Raw genomic sequence first — 12041 nt, 5'->3', positions numbered from 1 at the left:
ATTTGAACGAATGGGTTGGAAGTTATTTAGGTGGTGAGCCGGGCGACACTGCAAGGTTGGTCACTGGTTCTAGTTGTTGTTGTGCACCCTGCTGCGTGTTAACCGCCATGTGTCTCTCAGTTCTTAGTTCGTTTTCCACCCTTGCCAGTTCCATCTTCAAAGATGCCACCTACAATATTGACAAACATCATAAGTTTGAATGTTTATATTTGTTTAAGATAGATTGTCTATAATATTAGCATGTACCTGTTGTAGCAAACCACCAACAGGGTCACGCAGCCTAGCCTGAGCTTCATAAGAAAAACTCTGAACTGCTTGGTGGCGATGATGCGGTGGAATTTGCTCCAATAGCTTTGACAGGTTGCTGGCCGCAAACACCTTGTGAATGGCTGGAAATGGTGCTCCTTTCTCTATGAACAATCAGCATGTTATGATAGGAACCTGAGGCCAAAGATCAATTTATAAAGTGAGTAGATAGAAGATAAATTAACCCATGAATCCCAATTAAAATTCAAAGAAAAAAAATTATGTATTAATTAGTACACAGATTCTTGTTCATTTGATTATAAAGTTGTGTAATATTAAGGATCTAGCTAGTTTACATCAGAGCTACTAAAACCAAAAGATAACAGACCAAAAGGTAACTTTTGTTGTGTTAAAAAACCTTGAATGAAATCGCTTGAATGAAATCGGTAAATGATTTGAACAAATTAACAATTAAGCAATGAAAACCAAATACATCAAATTGTACCTAGGATGAGATGGATATCATATCTGATCGTGTGGAGGTGGTAGGATGAGAAAAAAATATCTTCCATCAAGGCAGCGGCGCTATAATATGAACTTTGGGTTGAAACCCTAACTTAAATTTCAATGAACGCAGACAATGTGTATAGCATTCCCTACTAATAACCCTCCTATATATAGGGATTCCAAAATCTTGTATTTACAATGACCTTCCAAACATTTTTATGTATTTTCACATATAACCCATCAGTATTATAAATTTCGTTTTTTACCACCCGAAGAACAATTCTTGCACCAAAATAAGAAACCGGTAGAAAAAAATATTTGTACTTGACGCCCTTCTAGATCTAGGGAATTCAAGATTTAATACCAACTTGCTAAAGTCATATCGTATCATAACTATCATAAAATATCATATCATACCATTTAATACCATTAATATCATATCATATCATCATAAAATATTATTTAATACCAACTTGCTAAAGTCACTAGACAAACTCTAGGCGGCCGAGTGGGGAGTTAAGTGTACTCGGAGAATACTCGGACATAGTAAATATAATGAAACTTAATTTTTGGATACTATATCTATACCAAATATCATTAGTTTGTTAATATTTATAACAAAACATGTGGATATCAATACAAATAAGATAAAAACATTTTTAAATAAAAAAATATTTTATACATTGCTAATCGTTAACAAAAAAATGATATTTGTTCTTTAATATTATAGAAACACGAATTATGTTTTTATTTTCTAAGTCAAAATCGGCATAAGTTCACCAACTATATGTGATTATGGCTGAGGTCGATCACCTTTGATCGATTCTTAGTAACTAGACAGAGTTAAAAAAACTCTCATTGGCAACATACCTTGTAGCAAGTACTCAAGGAGTACTCGGCCTTGTAAATATGTTTTTACAACATTGATTTTATAAATGCTAATAAAGTAGATGTCATATACAAAAGATGACATGTATCTTGCGTATATCTTGATTAGGATTTTAGTTAGAAGATAACAATAGTTATATCTTCTGTGTCGAATCTTTTGGTCATATTACGACTTTATTTCTCAATATTTTCTTCCAATTGCTATAAAGAATGTCGATATTGTAATAAACCAAGCCAATACTGTCCCACTACATTAGGCAGGGAAATCTCGCTTGTTATAAGTTATATATGGTTTTAGATTTCACTTTGCTTGTAGATAAAGCATGGTTACCATTAGTACCATTAACCATGCCCAATTAGCGTTGAATATTTTAAACGACTCGAATAATTATTTGTATCAAAGATGCTAATCTTATTCCAAACACACTTAAAATCATTTCGTGTTAGGTTTAGAAGCAAACATGTAATGAAATTGAAAAATGTAGACTCACTCCTCCACACCTTGAAACACTTGAAAGATCACTATTTTGTGCTCACGCTTTTAACATGGACATATTTTATGCCATGTTTCTCGAAACTTGAACCAAAACAAATTTGTAGAACCCTATGTCTCCACCATATCATGTAAACCTTTTGAAATTATCTTGGCACTATTAACGTTGTTATGAACCCTCGTACCACTCACACCTTTTGACAACTTCCATTAAAGTGAGAATATAAACTTGTTCTATAATTCTTCTTATAAAATGTGTTTTATTTTCAAAGAAAGTTAAGTTTGTTCATAACTTTTTTATAAACTGGAAATTTCTTTCATTATTTAACCCATGTAATATATAAATAATATTGTTTTAATAATAAAAAAGGCATTTACATGTTTGTAAATCATATCGATTTTATTATTCAGCTGGCTGACTAAGAAATGTTAATCAAGCATGTCTTAAAATGCTTTTTACATGGAATCATGTTTTCTGTGTAATAATTTAGAGGTGGTCCGGAAAACTTTGCCAGATTGATATGACCGAGATCGAAACATGGAGGCGAACGATGGGGATAGTCTATATTTTTAGTTGTTTTAATTGATCTACCAGTTGTCATAAAAGTTATTTTGTAGAACAATAATAAATACTTTACAAATGCAGTTGTGTCTAGAAAGGCATTAGAACATCATTTTATTACCATTCTTTTACTTTACAATATGTTCAAATACGTAAAAACTTAGTCATATTTACATTTTACTATATTTTCCGTTTGTGTAATATACGGATCTCTATCCTAGTCAAAACATTATTTTTATTACCATGTTTTTTACTTATGGTAGATTGGCATACTACCAAATACACTAACTTATTTAACTAGTTCTAAACTTGAGACCACGTTGTTGTTTGGAGCAAATGACCCATTTGAACATATGGGTTGGAAGTTATTTAGGTGGTGAGCCGGGCGACACTGCAAGGTTGGTCACTGGTTCTAGTTGTTGTAGTGCACCCTGCTGCTTGTTAGCCGCCATGAGTCTCTCGGTTCTTAGTTCGTTTTCCACCCTTGCCAGTTCCATCTTCAAAGATGCCACCTACAATATTGACAAACATCGTAAGTTTGAATGTTTATATTTGTTTAAGATAGATTGTCTATAATATTAGCATGTACCTGTTGTAGCAAACCACCAACAGGGTCACGCAGCCTAGCCTGATCTTCATAAGAAAAACTCTGAACTGCTTTGTGGCGTTAATGCGGTGGAAGTTGCTCCAATAGCTTTGACAGGTTGCTGGCCGCAAACACCCTGTGAATGGCTGGAAATGGTGCTCCTTTCTCTATGAACAATCAGCATGTTATGATGGGAACCTGAGGCCAAAGATCAAAATATAAAGTGATCAGTAGATAGAAGATCGATAAACCCATATCCCAATAAAATTCAAAGAAAGAAAATTATGTATTAATTACTACACAGATTCTTGTTCATTTGATTATAAAGTTGTGTAATATTAAGGATCCAGCTAGTTTACATCAGAGCTACTAAAACCAAAAGGCAACAGACAGTAACTTTTGAAAACAAGGCATGAAGTTTAATTTGTTGTGTTAAAAAACCTTGAATGAAATAGTAAATGATTTGAACAAATTAACAATTAAGCAATGAAAACCAAACACATCAAATTGTACCTAGGATGAAATGGATATTATATCTGATCGTGTGGAGGTGGCAGGATGAGAAAAAATATCTTCAATCAGGGCAGCGGCGCTATATATAATATGAACTTTGGGTTGAAACCCTAACTTATATTTCAATGAACGCAGGCAATGTGTATAGCATTCCTACTAATAACCCTCCTATATATAGGGATTCCAAAATCTTGTATTTACAATTACCTCCCAAACATTTTTATGTATTTTCACATATAACCCATCAGTATTATAAATTTCGTTTTTTACCACCTGAAGTACAATTCTTGCACCAAAATAAGAAACCGGTAGAAAAAAAGATTTGTACTTGACGCCCTTCTAGATCTAGGGAATTCAAGATTTATGATTATAATATGCATATCTATATATAGGGCTAAAATCATTTATGCTTTTAGTTGTATGGAGCTTGATGAAAATTAAGGTTAAATGTACGGTTCAATTGTAACCCTATATATACATTGAATGAACCTTTCGGCGTTGTTGGTTTAAGTTAAAATAGTGCTCTTGAAATACAGCTAATTGCTTTATTAAAGAACAATTTTGATCGGAAGGTAACGTAAATCATGTTTACAACTATTGATTCCGTATCTACACTCGAATTTGAAAAACAAAATCTAATGAAATGTATTTAGGGCTACATAGCATGTTTCCTTTTCAGAGTAAAAAAATCTACAATGAAATCGCGATAAAAATAACTAGTAAATGATCTTCTATGTGTGTATACAAACAAAGGTGGATGCAAGTGAAAGGGATAACGCACCCTGTTGAAGTCTAACAAAACTTATTTACAAAACTTAATGATTCCATTAAGATGCTACTTATGAATTGATAAGAGGTAAAATATGTTTGGTTTACTAAAAAGATACCTCCTGATGATTCACGAAGCCTCTTAATGTTAAATCGAACACATTATTCATTTTACACTTCAAACCTTACATTGTTGTCAATAGGCATTCAATATTGTTACTATTATTGTTATTATCTTTATTATAATAATTTTCTTACTATTATACTAATGATAATGATATAAACAATCCATCCTTATATCGAAGAGGTTAAAAGCGAAAGGCAATAATTAAAAGATTGACCAATTATGTAAATAGTTTAAAGAATAGATATAATTCGTAACTTACACACATTACAGGGACGATTAAGGTATATTTACTTTTATAATTACATTGTATTGTTTAGATTATATTTATACATTAACTAATAATATTACATTAGGCAATGATGTATTTCGTGTTTTATATGTTGTGAATTATTATAATATTATATTCATCATATAATGTTAATTCATATCACTTCATTTCATTTCATATTATATCATATAGTATCATATCTTATATTATCATGTTGTATCGAATATTCTCGTCTCTTATTGCGTCACAACGAACTTCTATTGTATCATATCATATCCCATCATGTCATATAATATCATATTGTATTAGATCATCTCGTCTCGTATCACATCACATCGCAATCGTAACATATCATATCACATAATATATCATATCATATCATATTATATCATATCATATCGTATCGTATCGTATCGTATCATATCATATCAAATCATATCGTATCATTTCATAAATCCATCAACATATCGTATCATATCTTATCATGTCATGCCATGCCATGCCATGTCATATCATATCGTAACGTATCGTATAATATTGTATCATATCATGCCACGTCTTATATATGGATTAAGTAGAAAATGGATATATATATATATAGGGTCAGGTTAAAATAAGAAGTGAAGTGTATCTATGAAGTATAGGAAGTGATCTGGTGCGTTGGATTATGTGATCTAATGGTTAAGATTCATTGTAGTGTTTTTTCGAGGTGTGTTTTATTTTAGTACTTGTTTTATAACACTCTAAGGGCATACTCATCATGTGTGTTATATTATATAAGGAAACATCATCAATCTATAATTATCATTTTTTAATCTAAAATTAAAAACAACACCAAGAAGATCAAAAGAAATATTACAGTGTGTTTTAAATCAAATAATAATCAAAATTTAAAAACCAACACCAATTTTGATCCAGATTTAAAACACAACACTAAAAACACTAGGAACAAAAACACTTTAAACTAAATAAAATATATAATACAAACCATTCATAACGCTCGAACTAAAACACCATGAATCTATTTGAACTAAAACCCTATAAACTATGTATATAAAGAAAAACACTGTAACATATGATTTTGTGTTCTAAACAATTTGTGGATGTCAACAGGTGGTAGTGAAAGATCATCCAACCTCCTTCCATCTATTATCTATAATAATAAATATGCCTCATAATAAATACAATAAAGAAAAAAGAAACCCCACAGATTCCAATCTCTCAACACTTTCTTGTGATTCTCAATTAAACGAATTTGGAAACACAACTAATTCTAATTACTAACAACCCGTGACAGATCTTGCTTCATCGTATCCCGTACCAGCTCCGTCGGCGTGTTCGGCGCCGACCCAATTCAGGTCATAATTGACCATCGTTGGCCGTTCGGCGGCGAAATCTCCATACCCAGTTATTGCTTCAGCACCACCGGAGAAACCTCCATATCCAATTATTGCTTTAGCATCGCCATCTGGGACTCATATTTGGATCTGGTGGTATTTGAATCTAAAAAATTATGTCTAGATGCTAATCAATTGGAGACCATACCTGATATTATTATTGATTGTATGACAAAACACTATATGAAATTATTGTTTTAATCAATTTATGGATGTGAGCACTATATGAACACTTTGTATGCATATGGTTCTGGTTGAGTGAGCCTTCACCGATTTCAAGCAAAAAAGGTAGGCTACAATTAAGGATAAATACAAATCGGTTACCAAATAAAAAAAATACATGGACAAATATACCCCTACGTGTTATAATTAATCTAACGGTAAAGATCATTTCCTACACTTCTCACAAAAGTTTTTCTTTTTATTTTAACCTTCCTATATATATATATAGGATGAGTATCATTACAGAACTGCTAAATTATTTAAGAACCTGAAGGAACCCTTGAAAACTAACGTTTTTTATAAATTTTTTTGTATGTTAATGTTCATTGAGAGTAGTTTTATCATTTTATAATATTTATATCTACGATTACAATTTTGAAAATTAGTTTTTATACATATCTATGGTTTGTGTTACATCTATGTAAATTTGTTAGTACATAAATTTTACATATATGTAAACTTGTGATTAATATATGTAATCAAAATTTTTTATATAAAATATGATAAAACTACTCTTAAATAATGTTAGTATATAAAAAAAAATTTAAAAATGTTTTGTTATTTAGAGTTCCTAAAAGTTCTTAACTTTTTTAGAATTCTTAAATGATACCAACTCTCTCTCTCTCTATATATATATATATATATATAAAGTTCGTTTTGTTCCTCTATCATATCACGTCATATCAATAATATAATTTCATATAAAGTCATGTAATGTCATATCATATCCCTTCCATTCACATAACGGCGTCTTAGATTACGTAGTGGATGATAATTATACACTATGTTTATTATTCAAAAGAAAAATATCACATAAATAGATGAGTCACTTTTTGTAGAGTAAGACAATAATAAATTTAAATAGATGATTCACTTACTATCTTGTGATGTCATATAAAACTATGTTATTAAATCATATGTTATAATTATCATATTATATTACATTATATCATATTGGCAAATTGGATATAAATAATCTTATTTTTTGTGTATTTATCGATAATAATGTCACCCTTAAAAATTATTACCAACGGCCCAACATTTTAAACATTTTTATCTCAATGGACCTCTGTTTAAAACACTTAACATCATTATGTGTTTTTATGAGTTCCAAACTGATGTTTTAGGGCTTATGAGCGGTAGAAGGATACGAGACGACTGATGTAAATCTTACCTCGAAACAGTGATTCAAACGACGAAACAATGTTTCAATTCAGGTCTTTGAATTTTTAATTAACAAAAATCAAGCCATTTGAATCATTGTTTCGAGATAAGTTTAACATCGGTCAACTCGTATACTTTTTCCAATCAAAAGCCTAAAACATCGGATTGAAACTCGGAAAAAAAAAACTTCCCGGCGTTAAGTGTTTCTAGCAGAGAAGTTAAAAGATTGGACCTTTGGTAGTGATTTTTAAAGGTGGGATTACTATCAGTCAATACACAAAAAGTGGAATTATTTATTTCCAATTTGCCTATCACATTATATAATCTCATGCCATGATATCATACCATATCGTACCATATAATATCATATTGTATCATAACATTTCTTACCGTTAAATAACATTAATATCATATAATATTGTATCATATCATCATAACATATCATATCACACCATACCATTTAATAACATTAATATCATATCGTATCATATCTTATCGTATCATATTGTATCATAACATCTCATACCATACCAAACCATTTGATACCATTAATATTATATCATACCGTATCATATCATATCATATCGTATCATAACTATCATATATATCATAAAATATCATACCATACCATTTAATACCATTAATATCATATCATCATAAAATATCATTTAATACCAACTTGCTAAAGTCACTAGGCAAACTCTAGGCGGCCAAATATCATTAGTTTGTTAATATTTATAACAAAACATGTGAATATCAATACAAATAAGATAAAAACATTTTTAAATAAAAAAATATTTTATACATTGCTTATCGTTAACTATAAAATGATATTTGTTCTTTAATACTATAGAAACACGAATTATGTTTTTATATTCTAAGTCAAAATCGGCTTAAGTTCACCAACTATATGTGATTATGGCTGAGGTCGATCACCTTTGATTGATTCTTAGTAACTAGACAGAGTTAAAGAAACTCTCATCAGAAACATACCTTGTAGCAAGTACTCAAGGAGTATTTTAAGTGTGTTTGGAATAAGATTAGCATCTTTGATACAAATAATTATTCGAGTCGTTTAAAATATTCAACCTGCTATTTGGGCATGGTTAATGGTACTAATGGTAACCATGCTTTATCTATAAGCAAAGTGAAATCTAAAACCATATATAACTTATAACAAGCGAGATTTCCCTGCCTGATGTAGTGGGACAGTATTGGCTTGGTTTATTACAATATCGACATTCTTTATAGTAACTGAAAGAGAATACTTGAAAAATAAAGTCGTAATATGACCAAAAGATTCGACACACGAGATATAACTATTGCTATCTTATAACTAAAATCCTAATCAAGATACATGCAAGATACATGTCATCTTTTATATCTGACATATACTCTATTAGCATTTATAAAATCAATGTTGTAAACACAGATTGTCACACCCCCATATTAGGGTCGGGCATGCAATCAACAGTTGGTATCACTTTTGTAAATAAATCAGATTTAGCGGATTAAAGCGGAATTAACGTGGATTGTAATATTATTTACATATATTCAAAAGACGGGATTTTTAAAAGTTCTCGTTTAGTGTTTACAAAATATTACTTGTTTCATTACAAAATCATCATTTCATATTTTTATATTAACAAAAAGAATCCGAGCCATCAGATATCTTGAGCACTTTGTCATCGCAAGCTTCTATTCTTAGTTACCTACAAAATGTTTAGAAAATACGTCAGCAACACATGCTGGTGAATATGCTGACACTAAAATATTTTCTTTAACTTGATAACCCCTCGAGACATAGTTATATCTGGCCCATTGTGGCTTAGGAATAGTCAAACTTTAAAACAACACAATTATAAATAAAGTTCACACAAAACACCCCAGCAAACACCGCAACGTTCGACACTAGTTAGGTACCATACGTATACACATGGTCATGCTCCCCTCATGGAAAGCGTCATATGACCAGTGTGGTGCGGTGTGCCCACCATCTTATTACCACATATGTAAGGATCCAGACAAACGTACACGACAGCCTGAGGGCTAGCGCTTACTTTTGTTTATAACGTTTTAGAGACACGTAGTCCCATGTAATTCTTTTCATTTAATTCATTTGACTCGATTTAAATAAGTTTGTAAAGTTTGGGGCGTATTCACATTTTTCTTTGGATCAGCTTCAATGCACTGTCCGAGGGCCTTTCCCTTTGCTATGTCGCACCTATAGTACGAGTATAACTTTTTGTTAGTCGGATATACAATCCGGCTTAAGACCTTTAGTCTGTTTTTATAATCTTTACCTCGATTATATTTTCTTTACTTTAAAACCTTTAGTTAAAACGTATTATTTACTTTCTTTTCTTTTATAAGTTAAAACTCTTTCTTTTAACGTATTTACTTTTCTTTTTCTTTTATAAGATAAACATTTAGTAAATCTTATACTACTTTTCTTTAAAACCCTACGTTTATTCTTCTCTAAGAAACGTATTCTTTTCTTTTTTTTATTATTTAAGAATATTCATAATTACTTAAATAATATTCTATAACAAAGCATTGTATAATAATCACAATTGTGATTATTATACAATGCTTTGTTATAGAATATTATTTAAGTAATTATGAATATTCTTAAATAATAAAAAAAAGAAAAGAATACGTTTCTTAGAGAAGAATAAACGTAGGGTTTTAAAGAAAAGTAGTATAAGATTTACTAAATGTTTATCTTATAAAAGAAAAAGAAAAGTAAATACGTTAAAAGAAAGAGTTTTAACTTATAAAAGAAAAGAAAGTAAATAATACGTTTTAACTAAAGGTTTTAAAGTAAAGAAAATATAATCGAGGTAAAGATTATAAAAACAGACTAAAGGTCTTAAGCCGGATTGTATATCCGACTAACAAAAAGTTATACTCGTACTATAGGTGCGACATAGCAAAGGGAAAGGCCCTCGGACAGTGCATTGAAGCTGATCCAAAGAAAAATGTGAATACGCCCCAAACTTTACAAACTTATTTAAATCGAGTCAAATGAATTAAATGAAAAGAATTACATGGGACTACGTGTCTCTAAAACGTTATAAACAAAAGTAAGCGCTAGCCCTCAGGCTGTCGTGTACGTTTGTCTGGATCCTTACATATGTGGTAATAAGATGGTGGGCACACCGCACCACACTGGTCATATGACGCTTTCCATGAGGGGAGCATGACCATGTGTATACGTATGGTACCTAACTAGTGTCGAACGTTGCGGTGTTTGCTGGGGTGTTTTGTGTGAACTTTATTTATAATTGTGTTGTTTTAAAGTTTGACTATTCCTAAGCCACAATGGGCCAGATATAACTATGTCTCGAGGGGTTATCAAGTTAAAGAAAATATTTTAGTGTCAGCATATTCACCAGCATGTGTTGCTGACGTATTTTCTAAACATTTTGTAGGTAACTAAGAATAGAAGCTTGCGATGACAAAGTGCTCAAGATATCTGATGGCTCGGATTCTTTTTGTTAATATAAAAATATGAAATGATGATTTTGTAATGAAACAAGTAATATTTTGTAAACACTAAACGAGAACTTTTAAAAATCCCGTCTTTTGAATATATGTAAATAATATTACAATCCACGTTAATTCCGCTTTAATCCGCTAAATCTGATTTATTTACAAAAGTGATACCAACTGTTGATTGCACGCCCGACCCTAATATGGGGGTGTGACAATCTGTGTTTACAACATTGATTTTATAAATGCTAATAGAGTATATGTCAGATATAAAAGATGACATGTATCTTGCATGTATCTTGATTAGGATTTTAGTTATAAGATAGCAATAGTTATATCTCGTGTGTCGAATCTTTTGGTCATATTACGACTTTATTTTTCAAGTATTCTCTTTCAGTTACTATAAAGAATGTCGATATTGTAATAAACCAAGCCAATACTGTCCCACTACATCAGGCAGGGAAATCTCGCTTGTTATAAGTTATATATGGTTTTAGATTTCACTTTGCTTATAGATAAAGCATGGTTACCATTAGTACCATTAACCATGCCCAAATAGCAGGTTGAATATTTTAAACGACTCGAATAATTATTTGTATCAAAGATGCTAATCTTATTCCAAACACACTTAAAATCATTTCGTGTTAGGTTTAGAAGCAAACATGTAAGGAAATTGAAAAATGTAGACTCACTCCGCCGCACCTTGAAACACTTGAAAGATCACTACTTTATGCTCATGCTTTTAGCATGGACATACTTCATGCCATGTTTCTCAAAACTTGAACCAAAACAAATTTGTAGAACC

This window comes from Bidens hawaiensis, unplaced genomic scaffold (assembly GCF_021521415.1).
Source record: "Bidens hawaiensis isolate Kalapana, Puna unplaced genomic scaffold, B.hawaiensis_p1.1 tig00016232_1, whole genome shotgun sequence".
NCBI lineage: Eukaryota > Viridiplantae > Streptophyta > Magnoliopsida > Asterales > Asteraceae > Bidens > Bidens hawaiensis.
The sequence above is the reverse complement of the archived record's forward strand: the minus strand, read 5'-3'. Positions refer to the sequence as shown.